Source organism: Armigeres subalbatus, chromosome 2 (assembly GCF_024139115.2).
Source record: "Armigeres subalbatus isolate Guangzhou_Male chromosome 2, GZ_Asu_2, whole genome shotgun sequence".
Classification (NCBI taxonomy): Eukaryota; Metazoa; Arthropoda; class Insecta; order Diptera; family Culicidae; genus Armigeres; species Armigeres subalbatus.
Genome location: NC_085140.1, coordinates 233396629 through 233415456, shown reverse-complemented (window position 1 = coordinate 233415456; position 18828 = coordinate 233396629). Strand labels below are relative to the sequence as shown.

General features: G+C 40.7%; 1 protein-coding gene across 3 annotated transcripts in view; it reads right to left on the bottom strand.

The window, feature by feature from the left end:
- Positions 1–18828, bottom strand: part of LOC134211889 (short neuropeptide F) — a 113279-nt gene that overhangs the window by 73949 nt on the left and 20502 nt on the right. The window lies entirely within an intron of this gene.

Here is an 18828-nt window from a genome sequence, read left to right as displayed (position 1 = left end):
ATATATAAATTTCCTAGCTGGGAAAATCGAGAAGCATCCGACCTAACCTGGACGATTAGCTTCTACCCGCCTACGACCAAGGAAGGGTGATATTGTGCAATCCAGGCGCCACGTGCCACCTCTCGGTGTATTTTGAGTGCTGTATCCGCGTGTGCTCCGATCTGTGTGATCAGGCCACCTCTAGCAAATTTTCCATCCTGTCCACGAGCCTGCCAGGGAATTCAGCTCTACCCGCAAGCGTATTCACCGGCTATAAACGGCCGTACTCATTCAGTGAGTGAAAATTCGGTCGACTACCGGCCGATATCGAGTTCCCCTCAGACCCTGCTAAGCATCGGACGGAGATTTCAGCACCACCTAGCGAATCACTTTGATAGCCGTGAACCCCATCAAACCCCTCACCCGCTACAACATCCATCCGGCTACAGCTGCCCGTTTATCGTCTCCGGCCATGGAATCTATCTGCCGATACATCGTTCTTGGCGACCAAGCTCCTGCCGATCCTCCAACCTATCCCAAATTCGAACCCCATACGAAACGGACACCGAAAGTCTTATCACCGGACCACTCGCCCGGCGGATTTCCGCCCAACCGCAAGGTAGGGAAAAGCATCGATCGGCCGCAACGGTACTAACATGAAACTAACCACTAAAATAAAAAAAACTGAAGAGAACCCATTTAAAATAAATAAGTAAAATGTATCTTGTACTTAAATTAATTACCCGCTTCCCTGGCATGCAATTGCGTCAATAGCTTTGTTGTATTGTCCCCCGCTTCTCTGCGTTTCGTGTCGTTGTGTCCCTCAAGCAGGCCTTTTGCCGGCCCCTGAGAAGTAAATCCCGTGGTGAGCTAGTTTGGGACGTGTGGACGTCCGCTGCCCAGACGTAGGGACGTCACTGACAGTTACAAAACTTTAAAAAAAAATGTGACAAAATGTCCTTATATCGAAATATTCTGACTATTCTGGCGGCGTCGCATGAATCACGAATTGTAGCAGGTATATAAAGGGCTGGATATTATTAAGCTTATACAACACGGCAGACTACGGTGGGCTGGTCACGTTGTTCGTATGCCGGAAGAACGTCAAGCGAAGATAATATTTAGTAGAGAACGCAGAGGCCGCAGGCTTCGTGGAAGGCCGCGTACACGATGGCTTTTTGCAGAGGGCACTCAATGTTCAGGGCGACTGGAAGCGATTGGCCCAGGATCGAGTCCAGTGGAGAAGGATACTCCATTCGGCGTAGGTTCATCGAAGAGCTGTAGCCCATCTTCTGAATTCTATTTTTCATGTACACCGGTGCTACGAAATAGTGGGTTGACATCCGGGAAGGAGCGCCTAACACAGCTCTGGTCCCCACAAGTTCCAATGCTCCTGCTTCCACGGGTCTTCCGATGACTGAGCTCTGTTGAACTTCTATAAAAAGCTGCATGTGTCCGCAAGCAGGCCCTATCGAAGTGACCGTGTGCCGCTTAAAGCGCACTAGCCTAGTCCTGGTGTTGGGTGGGACTTTAAATAAATTTGAACCGACTGATCAAGCGTCTGTTCACCAAGGAGGTGTGGCTCCAACAGCGTCTGTTCTGGCATCCAGCGGCAGAGTATGATATGCTATTCCCGGAAGCTATACCTAAGATGGCAGGCCCGGTAGATAGGGAACCTTGGGCCAACAATCTACTGTTCCCGAAACATCACTTTGCTCGAGAATTCGATAATGAAAGAATACGGTCTGATTTAACGGCAACGACTCTTAGCGCGAAACAACAACACGAATAGGAACATGGAACGTTTCAACCCTAGCCCAGCGGGGTAAATTGGCACAACTTGCCAATGAGGAACGCCGCATGAAGCTTGAGATCCTGGGACTGGTTGAAGTCCGTTGGTCAAACTTTGGAGAGCACAGAACGCCGTAGGGACAAGTTCTGCTACACTTTGGTTTATGAGGTGAGCACGCTCCCCGGCATCACGAAGTTAGTTTCCTACTACGCGGTTAGGCACCCTCTGCGCTTATGAAGGATAATCGTTGCCAGATCTAGACCCTAGCAGCACAATTCAGACCGATTTGGTTGCAGCAACTCAAATGTGACTAAATTTGGTTGCATATGGGTCACAGAAACTTTTGTGCGACATGTGTGCTGCTCGGGGAACACGGGTCCGAAACCTTACTATAATCCAATGTTATGCACCAACCGGTGCTGCCGATCTGCAAGACAAAGAGAACTTCTACAGCCAACTCAATGCCGTCGTAGATAGAATTCCGAAGGGTGATATCAAGATCTGTATGGGAGACTTCAATGCGAAGATCGAATCCGACAACTCGAACCATGAGCGCATTATTGGATGCCATGGTGGAGAAATGAGCGACAACGGAGAGCTGTTCGCAGAATCCTGTGGTAATAATGACATGGTGATCGGGGGATCGCTCTTCCCTCATCGACCGATTCACAAGGTCGCGTGGGTCTCTCGTGACGGCTTTACGGAAAATAAAATCGACCACAGCTGCATTAGCCGAAAATGGAAACGGAGCCTTCTTGATGTACGCACCAAAAAACGAATTTTCGACTCTAACGTTAAATCTGTGCTGTTATACGCTAGTGAAACATGGTGTGTATCAGTGGAGAACACTCAACGGCTGCAGGCGTTTATCAACAGATGCCCTTGCCCATAATCGCATATTTGTAACACCCGCATTTTTGCTTTACAATCTTGCTTATCTGTGGTAAGCTGGAATGACTGAGTTTTTGGGGAGGATTGACAAACGATTTACAAAATCAACCAAAATGCAAATGTTACAAATATGCGATCATGGGCAGTGCCTGCGGTATTTAATTCGAGTCTGTATCTCAAACAACGAGCTCCATCGTCGTTGTCACCAGAGGCCGATAGCAAAAGAAATTCCAGATCGCAATGCTGGGTCGGACACACTTTACGTAGGGGCGGAAATGAAATCAGTTAACAAGCATTAGACTGGAACCCAGCGGGACATCGCAGCAGAGGCAGACCCAGAGGCTCATGGCGGCGAAGCCTCAATAAAGAAATAAAAAGGACGACCGAAATCTAACCTGGCAACAGATTAAAGCGATAGCCGGACATCGCTCAGGATGGAGATTTTTCATGTCGGCCATTTGCACCACTGGAGTTGTACAGGACCCATAAGTAAAGTAAGTTTCTTTTGCGTTTTTGGAAATCCTTTGAACGGCTTGGATAATGTTGTAACAAAGTGTTGTAATCAACAATTTTATTTGTTCTACAATCCTTGTATTGTAATTTCTAATAGTTTATCGTTAGTGACTAATAGTTTCAATAGATTTGGTAAATCTCTAGAGATTCCGGGTTGATCGATATTAAAAATTCAAAAATCCATCCAAAGACAAAGGTGCAATTAGAGCCCAAAATCTTGTTGCCATATTTGATTTTTTTTTATTTACACATCCAAGTCTTTGCTTTAGATCAAAATGGAAACAAAAACTTAAGCATGCATTAACTAGATTCGTAGAAATAAGTTGATTCACTCATAACATGTCTATCTTATCGTGTTTGTAATCCAAAGTTCGTTTATTTGACAAACATTAAAAAAGTAATGCGAAAACCAACCCCGTACAGCTAACCGCATTTCATTAATTTCTGTAGTGGGAAGGTTCGCCAATTGAACAGATTGGCAACTCTGGACGCAAATGGTATAGCCACCTCCCAATTTAAACACTAATGTGCTTACGTAGGAAAGTCTCATCATACGATTAGGATCAATATGAGATCCACCGCGAGTATGTGATACAACGGGATAACGAGTGAGCACAACTGGGACTCCGTGCCGACAAACTGCAATATACAACCGCTGAAAAGCGCTTCCCACTGCTGGTGGTTATTTGCACCTCGGCACAGATTCTCCCATGTGAAACGTCTGTGGAGATAAATGCACGCACGTATGTAGTAACTGCAATTGACATGTGGGAAGTACGATGACGACGTCGCTAGTTGGCGAACGAGAACGGACATCCGGTTCACCTCTAGTACTTCATTCCACCGATATGCACCGAACAATTCTGGAAGAGTTGCGTTCCTGGCAACGGCGATATCGAATACCTGTTGATAGCAGACAGACACCCAGGACCGGATAATGTTAATTTAATGGAGTGCGAAATAATCTGCTTCACATCCGCAGTCCACACGAATCCAGTGCAATAAAACCATCGCCAGTAGCAAGTTGGTGATGACACGTGGCTTAAAGTGGACATTCGTCGTTAGTAAGCAATCTTCCAAGAGCAGCCGAATAAAACGGTACGATAACATCGGATACACATTTTTTTTGGTATTGTAACATAAACGCACATTTTTTTGGTATTGTAACATAAACGCACATTGCAATATACAAGCATCAATGAAAACCGTTCAGCATCATTCAGCTGACATAAAAGCTAAAAATTGAGCTCATGAAATCAACAGAAAAATGCCGAGCTCCATAAATCACCAGGAAACATGTTACCAGCGAACGATTAAATATTGATACATGCGATATAAGTGCCACCTATATAAAATGCCACGGTTTAGTCAGAGGAACGTTTTCCGTTTAGTACCTAACATGTTGTTCTCAGCTGTGTGGTTTTTTCAATGCATAGGTGCGTAGGCAGTTTTGTTTTGTGAAACAGATCGGAAGTCCCTTTTTCGATGATTTATTGCTTTGATAGGAATAGTTCCGATTACAATTTGCAGCTGAGGCTGACACTAGAATTAAAATACGTTGCTCGCTCATAGTAACGCATGACCTATTTCAAACAGGGTTTATATGGGGTTACTGCTTATGGGTTTGAAATCATATACATATGTTCATCGCATTCAAGAATAAGGAAATGTAACACAAAATGTTTAGTTTCTTGTTTTTGTGAAATCCACAGCGCTGCTGCGTGCGGGAAAAATTGAACACAAATAGTCTGTTTGAGAATACGACTAATACACAAGAAAGTTCAAATTAGAGAAGCAATAAAACCACCAAGGAGCTTTGTCGTGTAGAAGACGAAACATATGTATTGATGCGTTAAAAGTGAAGAACAAAACATCATTTAAGGTTCGCCCCAACCTAGGCGACGGGACTATCGTTGGCGTCTGCGATTATCTGTCGATTTGGTATTGAAGGGTCAATGGAATGTTGCATGTACTGACTTAGAATTAGAGTCGCGGCGATAATTTCCCAGCGAGAGCAACAGTTGCGTCGCGTGTGTTTAAGGGAATATTTGAAGTGTGAAGTGTTTTAAGGGAATATTGAAAGTGGGTACGCACGCATGGTTGCGAATAAGAAAGAACGTGTCGTAAAAGGAAACTAATAGTATTTCCATTTTCAGTCATATAGTTGAGGAAGGTGAAAATGTTCATAAATAAATGTATAATTACTGCGAACGTGTATGTGTCCTATAGTCTGCTGATTAGGGGATAAAGTCCAACCTTATTACCACGTTACAGTAAATGTTTCCATTGCTCATTATATGCGCGGCTTTAAAATATTCCACAAAATTGAAGTTTTTAGTTTTATTACTTTTTGTAATCTCATAATCTTTATTATTAGAGAAATATCTTGTCAAACAATTTAGTCATTTGGTGTACAATATATCGGATAATAAAAGGCCGTAGAAAGATATTCAACACATAAAGTCTTAAAATAGGTGGGCAAAAACTGGAGTGAGGGCGATTTCTGGGTGTCTTACTTAATAGTTAACAGTGACTGTTACAAATATTTAAATTAAATTATGGTAAATAATGGTCTCTGGAAGGTCAAGGGGGGGGGATAATAAAAAATAAATATTAAAATAAAAAAAAAACAATAAAACTCCTCGGATTTGTTAAAGAATGTTTTGAAAATCCTCAAAATCATCAAAATTTTTTGTTGTTGCCCCCTCAAAATAAATTTTTGGGCAAGAAAATCCGAGAAGGGGGGGGAGACATAATTGTTTTTAAATATTTGTAACGGCCTAAGCTTAAAAGAAAATTCATTTCATAATATATTAATTAATTAAAAATGATTAAAATAAAAAAAATCCATTAACTAAAAATCTTATCATATTCAATCGTTCTATGAAATATTTTTGATCATCTCAATAAAAATTTGCCAATTTAATGAAAAGTTGAACATAGAAATCATGTTTCGGGTGCCTATTTTTAACAAATGTGACTGTTATTGTGGTAGCTATACTTTTATTTCTTCAATGGTTCTACATTCTAACTGAAACTTGGTATGCTTTTCAACGTAGTACTAATTAGTTATTTGGCATTTCCACAGTTCTTTAATAATGGCTTTCTTATGCCTGCAAATGCATGAATATGTATATTGTGCTGCAACTACAATGAACACACCATGACTAGGAAGTCGAGAATATTTCCTGTTAGTAATTTGGTACACATTTCTCATTCATAACAATTGTACCACATGTTGTCTAAATAAATTTCTGTAGGTTGGAAATCGCAAATTTCAAACAAACCTAAGCATTTTATGTTGCTATTTCTCACCGATATCTCAAAATGACAAAAAATATGCAAACACTCAGAAACATAAGCCGGCCTACGTTCCTCCAGTAAACATGACACTCGACAACACTTTAGCCGGATGGTTGATGGAAGAATACCTTTATACACCTCAACAATGAGAATTCTTTCTACAGCTGCTTCGCAGCTTGTTAACGGATGCCTATCCGTAAACGAATGGGTCTGAAACATAAATGCAACCGTCGGTGTCGTCGCGTCGGTATCAGCTACAAAATGCTCGGAAATAGGTCATACCCAGAATAGAATGCTACAATCACTGGGGCGTCCTTCGCGTTAAATATTTAGTGGTGAGTCAGCATTTATGTAGTGATGGATCTATGATTAAACCATTGTCATTGCATTCAGATTTATTTTGCAATTAAGCTGCATTCCTAACTCGTTTTTGAAGATAGAAACATTTTTGCCTTTCTCGTACAACAATGTCGTACCGAAAAGCTATCATTGCGCTCCAAAACCGATTCGTTGTAGAAGGATCGTAGACCCATAGACGTGTTATATACCAATCGCTTCAGCTCGACGTCAGTCTGTCCGTGTACAAATTTTAAGAAAAAAATTCATCAACTTTTCATATATTAATCCTGAACAAGATACATTTGAAAGGTGGAAAAGCTTTGTTGAGCGCTATTGAAAATGATGACGATCAGCAAAAAAGGTTGGTCTTTTGGCTAAATGCCAGAAAAACAGTATCACTTATAGGTGAATTAATTTGTTTTCTTTTTCTTAAATAAATAATGGTAACAGGAATGTTAGTATATTATATCATCAACAGCAGTGGAACACTGCGGATATTGTTATATTTAAATATAATTATTCAAGTAGATAAAGTAAATGCCATTGCATAATGGTCCCAGAGCCTAATCTAGCAAGACAAAAAAATTCTTTCCAATCTTTCCGATGAAATGTTTGTTTTATATGTTTTGTATAAGAATAATTAAATATCGGACAGAGCTTACCGTAGTCTCGTTGATGCAGCCTTTTTGATTTCATGAACCGTAAACCCTTCAACAAGTCGAGGTTGTTCAGCAGGGTAGCACAGTACCACGGTCAAATGCGCCCTTATTAATTTGCATTCCTAAAGGTACCCCCAAACACACGCGACACGACAATTGGGACGCGATTCTATCGCATGGCGACTGCGGTTCTGTCGCCGTTGGTATGGAAGCGTAAATGGAACATTGCCTGTAGCGACCCAACGATAGAATCGCGGCGACTAGTTGTCGCCGTTGCGGCAATGAAATCGCTTAGGTTTGGGGGATCCTTAACGCAACGTTGTTTTTTTACTCCGCGTTTTTCTCGGACAAGTATGTACCTATGTACTTTTGAAAAAAAAAATAACAAATGCAAGTTTCATCAATGTTGGTCAACTTGTTATGCAGAAGAGTGAAATGCGAATCGAAGAGAGGAAGAAAAGGGTGTACTACCAATATATTAAAATGTTTAATCCCGAAAGCCGCGGTTTCGTTGGATCAAACCCCACCGAAGGAAGCGGTTACCCTTCAGTACCTTTCCCGAACTAAATCTATCACATGTTCTGCATATGCATAATCGTGCATCTACAATACCAATCTTTAGACTTCTGCGAACATTTTTGATGACGGGTCATAATTCTCCATCAAAGCAACCTGTCAAATACCGTAGGCCATACCAATTCGAGAATTTGACATCCCACAAATGCTTATCAGCGTAGGTGAGCAGTTGGTGTCAGATGAGCAGAGATCCTTGTAAGCCTTCCTTGGATAGCTTTCTAAAGGGTAGTACTACTGGCAATAATTCGCTAGCTATCAGCAGAACTCAATACTCACTCACTTTAGGTATCTTGTGCGTGTCCACGACAGCCTTTGTGTTGTGCTTTGAGTCTTGGCACAGGATATTCTAAACTTTTATTAAATTCTACACATTCGAATTGTGGTGCTTAAATAACGCCAAAGAATCGCTTACACGCAGCCACTTTAATTACCGAACTGAATCAAATTCAGTTCTACAAAAGTTCTATGTATTTATCACCCTCCTTAGCCGTGCGGTAAGACGCGCGGCTTCAAAGCAAGACCATGCTGAGGGTGGCTGGGTTCGATTCCCGGTGCCGGTCTAGGCAATTTTCGGATTGGAAATTGTCTCGACTTCCCTGGGCATAAAAGTATCATCGTGCTAGCCTCATGATATACAAATGCAAAAATGGTAACCTGGCTTAGAAACCTCGCAGTTAATAACTGTGGAAGTGCTCAATGAACACTAAGCTGCGAGGCGGCTCTGTCCCAGTGTGGGGATGTAATGCCAATAAGAAGAAGAAGAAGAATTTGTCAAAACATTTTTAAAAAGTTTTATTTAATTTTAAATGTTTAGCTAGTGTCAGCTTCAAATAAACTGTTCTCTGTTCAATCAGCTCCATCCTCACAAATGATCGAATGAATACCACAAGCAGGGGTCCCAATTAGCTCCAAAAGCTGCTGCATTTAACGTTGATGGGTTTTCGTACAATTTGCATGGAATTTTTAAATTTTGACCGTCTAACGAAGTTGGCATTTGTACGACAGCGCAATTATCAATAATAGGCAGCTCAATGTTTGCTTACTTATATTCGTTTTCTTCTTCAATTTTAATACATATAAATTAATTTTTAATACATATAAAAATATAATTTAACAAAGACACTGTTGAATCTTGATATAATTTGCTTAGAAAATTGGCAATCGCGGTGGTCCAGAAACATGTTTTTGTATGACAGTATTTGCTTTCTGGGCAAAACGCCTTTTGGTTATTTCCTTGTGTAGGTTATGCAAAAAAAGTGTCAAAATAGAAGTTGGGACGGTTGGAAAAACCGAAGTTTTCCGGCAACGAAATATCACCACTTTTTTAAAATGTGAATATTATCAATATGATTGAGATTTTCTACAATCTTTAAATTGTATCAGCTATCTACACTACTGGCCAAAAGTTTGGGTTCACCTTCAAAAAATACAGAAATACAAAAAATTTTTGGCCGTATTTTCACCGACTTACATCCAATCTCGGGTAATACAAATAATATGATTAGATCTTGTATCGAAGGTTTTTTAAACTAACAATTTTCAATATGTTATGTGCTAAAATATTGTACACTTAGTTCAGCTCGGCATTTTTTTTATTCTTTTGCCGAGATAGGCACAGCCGAGCGCTCGGTTCGTGACTTTCTGCTGATATCTCAGCTAAAAAAGCAATTTGTTTACTGCGGCACTCAAAGGAGCCGCCGTATTCATACGTCCATTCAGCCGTTATTTCAGCTAACGAACTTTAACCGAGATTTGCACAGCCGAGATCGGTGGAAAATTTTAAGTGTGTACATTAAGATACACATTTTTCTAATATTAATGTTGTAAAAATATGTAAATTCTTCCCAAAATTGAGCCCACAAAATTTCGAAATAAATAGTGGAACGGAACACATTTCTAATCATCTTTGAGATGCATTAATGAAATTCCGGCAAAAAAAAATTGTTTTATTTTAAGAAATCAAAATGTTTACTCAAGTGCATGGTATGCATGGGCCAAAAGTTTGGGTTCACCCTTTTTTGGGTTTGGGTTCACAAAAAATTTTCGTTGAAATTTCATTAATGCATATTATAAAAAATGGGTTCCGTTCCACTTTTTATTTCGAAATTTTGTGGGCTCAATTTTGAGAAAAATCAACATATTTTTACAACATAAATATTGCTCGGTGATGCTGAGGCTTCTTCTACGAAGGACATCTGTAAACTTTTCCGCAGGCAGTTCAGCAGTGTTTTTACTAACAAGACTGTTATGAATGCTTGTACGAAACTGAAACGCTCGAAAATTCCTGGACCAGACGGAGTGCCTTCGCTGATCATCAAGAAGTGCTCAACTGCCCTATCTTCACCATTGGCTGCCATTTCCAACACGTCTCTACGCTCTGGAGTTTTTCCAGATGTTTGGAAAACATCCCACATCTTTCCAGTCTATAAAAAGGGAGACAAGCACGAAGTTTCAAATTACCGTGGGATCGCTTCTCTCTCCACAATGGCGAAACTGCTCGAGGTTATTGTTCTAGCATTTTTAACATTACTGAATCTCAACATGGATTCATCCCTAAAAGGTCCACATCCACAAACCTCGTATCGTACGTATCGTTTATAGCTCGCTCGCTAAAGAATCGTCTTCAGGTTGACGCAGTATACACTGATCTATCAGCTGCCTTTGATAAAATTAATCATCATATTGCGGTGTTCAAACTGCAGCGACTTGGTTTTCAGGGAAAAATCTTAGATTGGCTCAATTCCTATCTAGTTGGTGGATAAATGTCTGTCAAAATCGGAAATAATATATCAACATCTTTCAACGTTACATCAGGCGTACCTCAAGGAAGGCATCTCGGACCATACCTTTTCTTATTATATCAAACGATGTCAATTTCTCCCTCGACTGCTTCAAAGTTTCGTATGCAGACGATTTCAAACTCTATTGTGTAATTCGTACCGAAACCGATACTTTATACCTGAAATCTCAGTTGAACGCATTCGCCGAATGGTGTGTTACCAACCGGATGGTTTTGAATGCCTCTAAATGTTCTGTTATAAGTTTTGCTCGCAAGCATTCAATCATAAATTTCGACTACAAAATCTTTGACATAACTTTAAGGAAGGATACAACCGTGAAAGACTTAGGGGTTATGCTTGACTGTAAGCTCTCATTCAAGGACAACATAGCGTACATTTCTTCAAAAGCGTCGAAAAGTCTTGGATTGCTATTTCGAGTTACAAAAAAAATCACAAGTGTGTACTGTTTAAAAGCACTATATTGCTCCTTAGTTAGACCAATATTGGAATTCGCAGCTGTAGTGTGGTCCCCGTATTACCAAAATGGCATCCAACGCATTGAGTCTATCCAGCGCATGTTTGTACGTTTTGCGTCTCTTGCCTTGGAACGACCCTCAAAACCTCCCAAGATACGAGGATCGTTGCCAACTCATTGGACTTGAGCCGCAGTATTTACGACGTGATGTCGCTAAAGCTTCATAATAATAACTTTCTGCTCTCAAACATTGACTGTTGTTGTTTAGTCCGTCTTATAAATATTGATATTCGTCGTCGTGATCTTCGTTCCTACAATTTTATTCGTCTTCCTATGTCCCGTACAAAATAAACCGATTAGTAGTATGTGTAGAATTTTCAATCAGAGTGTTCGATTTTAATTTGTCGCGTTCTGCATTGAAAAAAAATGTCGATATTTGTCCAATACTATGTAAGTCATTTGTTATGTTAGTCGTAGTAAAAATATTCCAATATTGTATCGTTAAAGTTAAATTAGTTTAAAAAAAAACACCAAGAATGTATCATTTGTTTTGTAAACTGTTGATATGAAAAAAACAAGAGGTTTTATGCCTACGGGAGAAGGAGTGAAATTCATTCTTAACTCCACTCCTGCTGGCTTTTCCCTCTCAATAAAAGATAAAAGAAAAATGTGTATCTTAATGTAATATTTTAGCACATAAAAAATTCAAAATTGCTAGTTTAAAATACCTACGATGCAAGATCTACCCATGTTCTTTGTATTGAGCTAACAATACTTGAAATCGGATGTAAGACGGCGAAAATGCGGCCAAAAACTTTTGCCTATATTTTTCGAGGGTGAACCCAAACTTTTGGCCGGGAGTGTATGTATATCGTTTAACTGTTGCATGAGGTAAAAATATCTATGGAAATCGTTACAGCTAAGACATTAAAGCAGTCTTTGCTTATACTATGTTCGCACTACAGACTGAATAACGTGTTAATCAAATTATCGACATAGCCCTAATGCGAACATAGTATTAACTAGGGCATATTGCCCCTCCTTCCCCTAAGTGTAAAACTCGACTCGAAAAAATACTCATTACATTTTTAATACATATGATCTCTCCAATGGGTTTACGAATAATGGCCTAGAATTGCCTATCTGGAATTGATAAGTTCAATTTTCGGTCCGTCCCTGGATATATAATTAAATGAGGAAATGGGTAGAATGGGAACATAATCCAAATATTTCATTCATAAATTATAACTAACGTGGATATACGTTGATTAATTAAGTAAATATAGGGAATAAATATAAAGAATATGCTGAACATATTGAATATTACGAAGTATGAAAAGCATGTAAGTAATAAATTAATCTTCGTGATATAGTGAATATAAAAAAGAATATAATAAAGTGATTAAAAATAACTGCTAGCTCTCGATAACTGCTAGCTCTGCTAGCGCGGGCTTGTCCAAGGGCTTGACGATCCCTCCCCAGACCATCTGCGAGTTGTGGGGCTTGCCTAGGATGTGGTGGGATTTGACAGTGGGCCCTGTTAAATTCCTATAAAAAGCTGCATGTATCCGCAAGTAGGCCCCACCAAAGCCTACTAGGACCGTGTGCCGCTCAAAGCGCACAAGCACAAGTCCTGGTGTTAAGTGGGACGCTAAACAGCCCTGACACGACGGCCCTCCGACTAGACAGGAGGTTTGCGCAGGCCCAATAAGCCGCCTGGAAAAACAATAATTACGAACAATATAAGAGATAATGCGACTCGATATAATCGGCAAAGACCTAGGCGACGAATAAAGGATCACGATTGGAAGCTTGGAACATGGAACTGCAAGTCGCTAGGCTTCGCAGGATGCAACAGTATTATCTACGATGAATTACATCCCCGCAACTTCGACGTCGTAGAGCTGTAGGAAATCTGCTGGACAGGACAGATAGTATGGAAAAGCGGGCATCGAGCAGCTACCTACTTCCAAAGCTGCGGCACCACCAACGTGCTGGGTACCGGCTTCATAGTGCTGGTAAAGATGCGCCAACGCGTGATTGGGTGGCAGCCAATCAACGCAAGGATGTGAAAGCTGAGGATAAGAGGCCGTTTCTTCAACTATAGCATCATCAACGTGCACTGCCCACACGAAGGGAGACCCGACGACGAGAAAGAAGCGTTCTATGCACAGCTGGAGCAGACATACGATGGATGTTCACTGCGGGACGTCAAAATCGTCATCGGTGACATGAACGCACAGGTAGGAAGGGAGGAAATGTATAGACCGGTCATCGGACCGGATAGTCTGCACACCGTATCGAATGACAACGGCCAACGATGCATAAACTTCGCAGCCTCCCGCGGAATGGTAGTCCGAAGCACCTTCTTTCCCTGCAAAAATATCCACAAGGCCACATGGAGATCACCTAACCAAGGAGCGGAAAACCAAATCGACCACGTTCTAATCGACGGTAAATTCTTCTCCGACATCACGAACGTCCGCACTTACCGCAGTGCGAATATAGAATCCGACCACTACCTCGTTGCAGTATGCCTGCGCTCAAAACTCTCGACGGTGTACAACACGCGTCGAAGTCGGACGCCGCGGCTTAACATTGGGCGGTTACAAGACGGTAGACTAGCCCAAGAATACGCGCAGCAGCTGGAAGTGGCACTCCCAACGGAAGAGCAGCTAGGCGCAGCGTCTCTTGAAGATGGCTGGAGAGATATTCGATCCGCCATTGGTAGCACCGCAACCGCTGCACTTGGCACGGTGCCCCCGGATCAGATCTGATCTGGTATGACGGCGAATGTGAGCAGTTAGTTGAGGAGAAGAGTGCAGCATGGGCGAGATTGCTGAAACACCGCACGAGGGCGAACGAGGCACGATATAAACAGGCGCGGAACAGACAAAACTCGATTTTCCGGAGGAAAAAGCGTCAGAAAGAAGATGGAGACCGTGAAGAGACGAAGCAACTGTACCGCGCTATTAGCGCGAAAGTTCTATGAGAAGTTGAACCGTTCACGTAAGGGCCACGTGTCATAGCCTGATATGTGTAAGGACATAAACGGGAACCTTCTTACGAACTAGCGTGAGGTGCACTACGAAGAGCACATGAATGGCGATGTGGCAGACGAAGATGGCGGTATGGTGATAGGCCTTCTCCAGGAAATTCAGGAGGAGATTGGCAGGCTGAAGAACAACAAAGCCCCTGGAGTTGACCAACTACCAGGAGAGCTATTTAAACACGGTGGTGAGGCACTAGCTAGCGCGCTGCACTGGGTCATTACCAAGATTTGGGAGGAGGAAGTTTTGCCGCAGGAGTGGATGGAAGGTGTCGTGTGTCTTATCTACAAAAAGGGCGATAAGCTGGATTGTAGCAACTACCGCGCAATCACATTGCTGAACGCTGCCTACAAGGTACTCTCCCAAATTCCAGGTGTTCGCCATTCGCCAAGTACTACAGAAATGCCGCGAATACAACGTGCCCACACATCATCTATTCATCGACTTCAAAGTCGCATACGATACAATCGATCGGGACCAGCTATGGCAGCAAATGCAAGAACACGGATTTCCGGATAAACTGAGACGGTTGATCAAAGCGACGATGGATCGGGTGATGTGCGTAGTTCGAGTTTCAGGGGCATTCTCGAGTCTCTTCGAAACCCGCAGAGGGTTACGGCAAGGTGATGGTGTATCGTGTCTGCTATTCAACATCGCTTTGGAAGGGATAATACGAAGAGCAGGGATTAACACGAGTGGTACAATCCGTCCAGCTATTTGGCCTCGCCGACGACATAGATATTATGGCACGTAACTTTGAGAAGATGGAGGAAGCCTACATCAGACTTAAGAGGGAAGCCAAGCGGATCGGACTAGTCATCAAATCGTCGAAGACGCAGTACATGATAGAAAGAGGTTCAAGAGAAGACAATGTGAGCCACCCACCGCGAGTTTGCATCGGTGGTGACGAAATCGAGGTGGTAGAAGAATTTGTGTACTTGGGCTCACTGGTGACTGCCGAAAATGATACCAGCAGAGAAATTCGGAGACGCATAGTGGCTGGAAATCGTACATACTTTGGACTCCGCAAGACGCTCCGATCGAATAGAGTTCGCCGCCGTACCAAACTGACAATCTACAAAACGCTCATTAGACCGGTAGTCCTCTATGGACACGAGACCTGGACGATCCTCGTGGAAGACCAACGCGCACTTGGAGTTTTCGAAAGGAAAGTGCTGCGTACCATCTATGGTGGGGTGCAGATGGCGGACGGTACTTGGAGGAGGCGAATGAACCATGAGTTGCATCAGCTGTTGGGAGAACCATTCATCGTTCACACCGCGAAAATCGGACGACTACGGTGGGCCGGGAACGTAGCCAGAATGTCGAACAATAACCCGATGAAAATGCTTCTCCACAACGATCCGATGGGCATAAGAAGGCGAGGTGCGCAGCGGGCAAGGTGGATCGATCAGGCGGAAGATTACTTGCGGACCCTCCGTAGACTGCGTGGTTGGCGACGTGTAGCCATGGACCGAGCCGAATGGAGAAGACTCTTATATATTCGGCCTTAGTCTGAATAAATGAAATAAATGAATAGCTCTCGAATATATCTCAGGTACTTATTCAAAAGGACGTATGTGATGTTGTAAACAAGGATTCAAACGTCGATTGGTCCATTCTGATAGTACTCCCTCGCTAACCATCACCACATACACGTAGGGGAAGCCGTCAATGATGAAAATTCCAATAAAATGAAATAAAATGAAAATTCCAATAAACATCAAATTCCTAAGAATTTCCAGAATAAATTGGAAAAAAAAATCCATCTTACTTTTTTTTACAGAATCTCTAAAGATTTTTTTCAAAATTCTGGGCAACAACAATGGAATTTTTTTCCTTTTCCAAAATTCTTAGAAATTTTCAGCAGTTTTTTTAAATTTCCAAAATAAATTATTCGGAATATTTTCGGAAATTCCTAAGATTTTCCAGTTGAAAATCGAAAAAAGTTCATCTGAAACACCAATAATGAATTTCCCGAGGAAATTCCGATGTTTTTACAAGTGGATATAACGAATAAATTATACTTTTGTAGTACTTGTAAAGGTTGTACTTTTGAAGCATTTCCAGTAGGAATTCCTTAAAAAATTAAATCTAAATTTTAAAGATTTGTAAAAATTCCTTAAAATTTCTAAATCATTTCCTGTGCATCTTTGCATGGTAAAGATTTAAAGCAATGTTTAGCTGAACCTACAAAGAAATCAAATAACTTCTAGAAAAAGAATGAATTCCTGATGAAATTTTGGAAGAATTTACGGTGCAAATTCTAAAATTATAAACCTAGAGAATTCTAAAGATTTATTCTTTGAAAATCCAAAGAATTTTTTGTAGATAATCCATAGACTTTTCCATGGAAATTCTAAATAATACCTCGAATAAAAAAATACTTGGAAAATAAAAAATATGTGATAGAATTTACAAAGAGCGTAAAAAAGTATTCCGACAAATTTTCATTTCAAAATTCCAAATTTGAAAAAAAAAATCCAAAAACAAAAAATCAACGGAAATATCAAGTGTTTCATGTGGCATTGGCTGTTTAATATCTCTTGGAAATTCAGAAGATTTTTCTTGAAAAATTTAGAAGTCTTCTTCTTCTTCTATGGCTCCATATTCCAACTAGAAGTTGGTCTGCTTTTCAACTTAGTATATTCTAGTAGCATTTACTCAGTTATAAATTGAAAGCTTTCATATGCCATCCATTGCACGATTATATTTCTTGTGTAGCAAGTACGATGGATACACTATACCAAGGATGTCGAGAATGTTTCCCACCCGAAAACATCCTAGACAGGAACGAGAATCGAACTCGTCATCTCCGGATGAAAATTATATGTATTTGCCACGGGACTGTTTTGAATTTTCAGACAGAATTCACATGTAATTTTTTTCGGAGTTTTAAGGAAACATTTTCGGAATTTACACTGGAGATGTTTTGTTTTTTTTTCATTAACAATTTGTAGCAAAATTTCTAAGCAAAATTTTTCAGAGAGAATTGTTCAAGATCATTCTGAATGACAGCACTTTATCAGGATTGTATGAAGTACTTAATGTCAACATTTTTACAGGAAATTTCTTTACTGGATTTTTCCTGGATATCCACAAGAAATTCTTTTGAAGTTTTTTTCTTGCGGCGTGATGCCAAAAACCATCTGCGGCAGAATTTGAAAAAAAAAATTTCCATTTTTCTTTTCCAATTTTTTTTGTGGAAATTGAGACTGAATCGCAACTTGTTTTTTCTTTTATTTTTTCATGGAAATAGGATCTAAGGCTAAGATGGTCAATTAACGCAGATATGCATCGGCGTTGCGACCGACGCTGCGTTACCGATTTTTCTCGATGCACACCTACGTCTTTTTAACGCTGAGCGCTTTGCGTTTAATGATTAAATTATTAAATTTTAATGATTTGTATTTTTTACACCGCTATTGCTATTCACCAAAAGTTTTTCGTGTAAAAAAAACCACGTGGTTCGAGAGCAACACCATGTGGTTTATCGTGGTCATTTTCCAAACCCCCCTCCCCCCATATATGACCACGTGGTTTCTGAACGGCCCAAAAGCCACACATCAATCACAAAAACAACGGGTTTTTCTAGTATTTTCCAAAAGCACAAGATGTAAAATGGTGAAAAAGGTAGATCATTTGCTTTCCTAATCTGAACAATTGACTCAAATTTCAGCACTGTATGAAAACTATTACATCTTCATTATTTGGGCTTTCAGGAATGAGAGGTGTGAGAGCAATGCATAATTTAGTGATTTTTCCACACATATCTGATCATGTGGTAAACATCTGCTTTTCAGTGCAAAATTCGTGAAAAACTACGCTAAGCTGAATCGAAATATTTGAGCTTGTACGTCACTATATAATAACACAATAGTTTGTATCATGCATTAAATTTATTAAATAGCTCGATATTCACTTGTTATCCATATTTTCCAATTACAGGACAATCTATGCATGAGACAAGTAAGACAGATATAACGTGCCCCAGCCACCTGTTGTGCTACTGATTGCATCGTTTTTATAGGTCTCATGAGAACAGCGCAATCGGGGAATGTAAAACAAGTTATGTGTAATCAGGTTATTCAAATTTCGCCTGCACCAACAAAATTTATTAAAAGTTCTAACTGGATCTGAAACAAAATGCATTTCAAATCGATGCATATATTGTCAAGTGTTGTTAATGAGTCGCCTTTCCCACTTGCGAATGTTGTTCCAGTTGTACGAGTGTCGTTTGCAAATATGAGGTGTGAGTTTTCCCGAGTTTCCCTTGCTGGATGTTGGTTGTTTAAAGAGAAGCAACAGAATGTTCCTCCCTCGGCGGTACGTATACCGTTACGAATGGGCAGTGCTAGAGAAACGATACGTCCAACTTTTACCCTGCACTTCTGGATAGAAGTGGAAGAAAACAATTTAATTATTTGAATAATTTAATCATATTATAAAACATCACCAGGTGCTTCGCTGT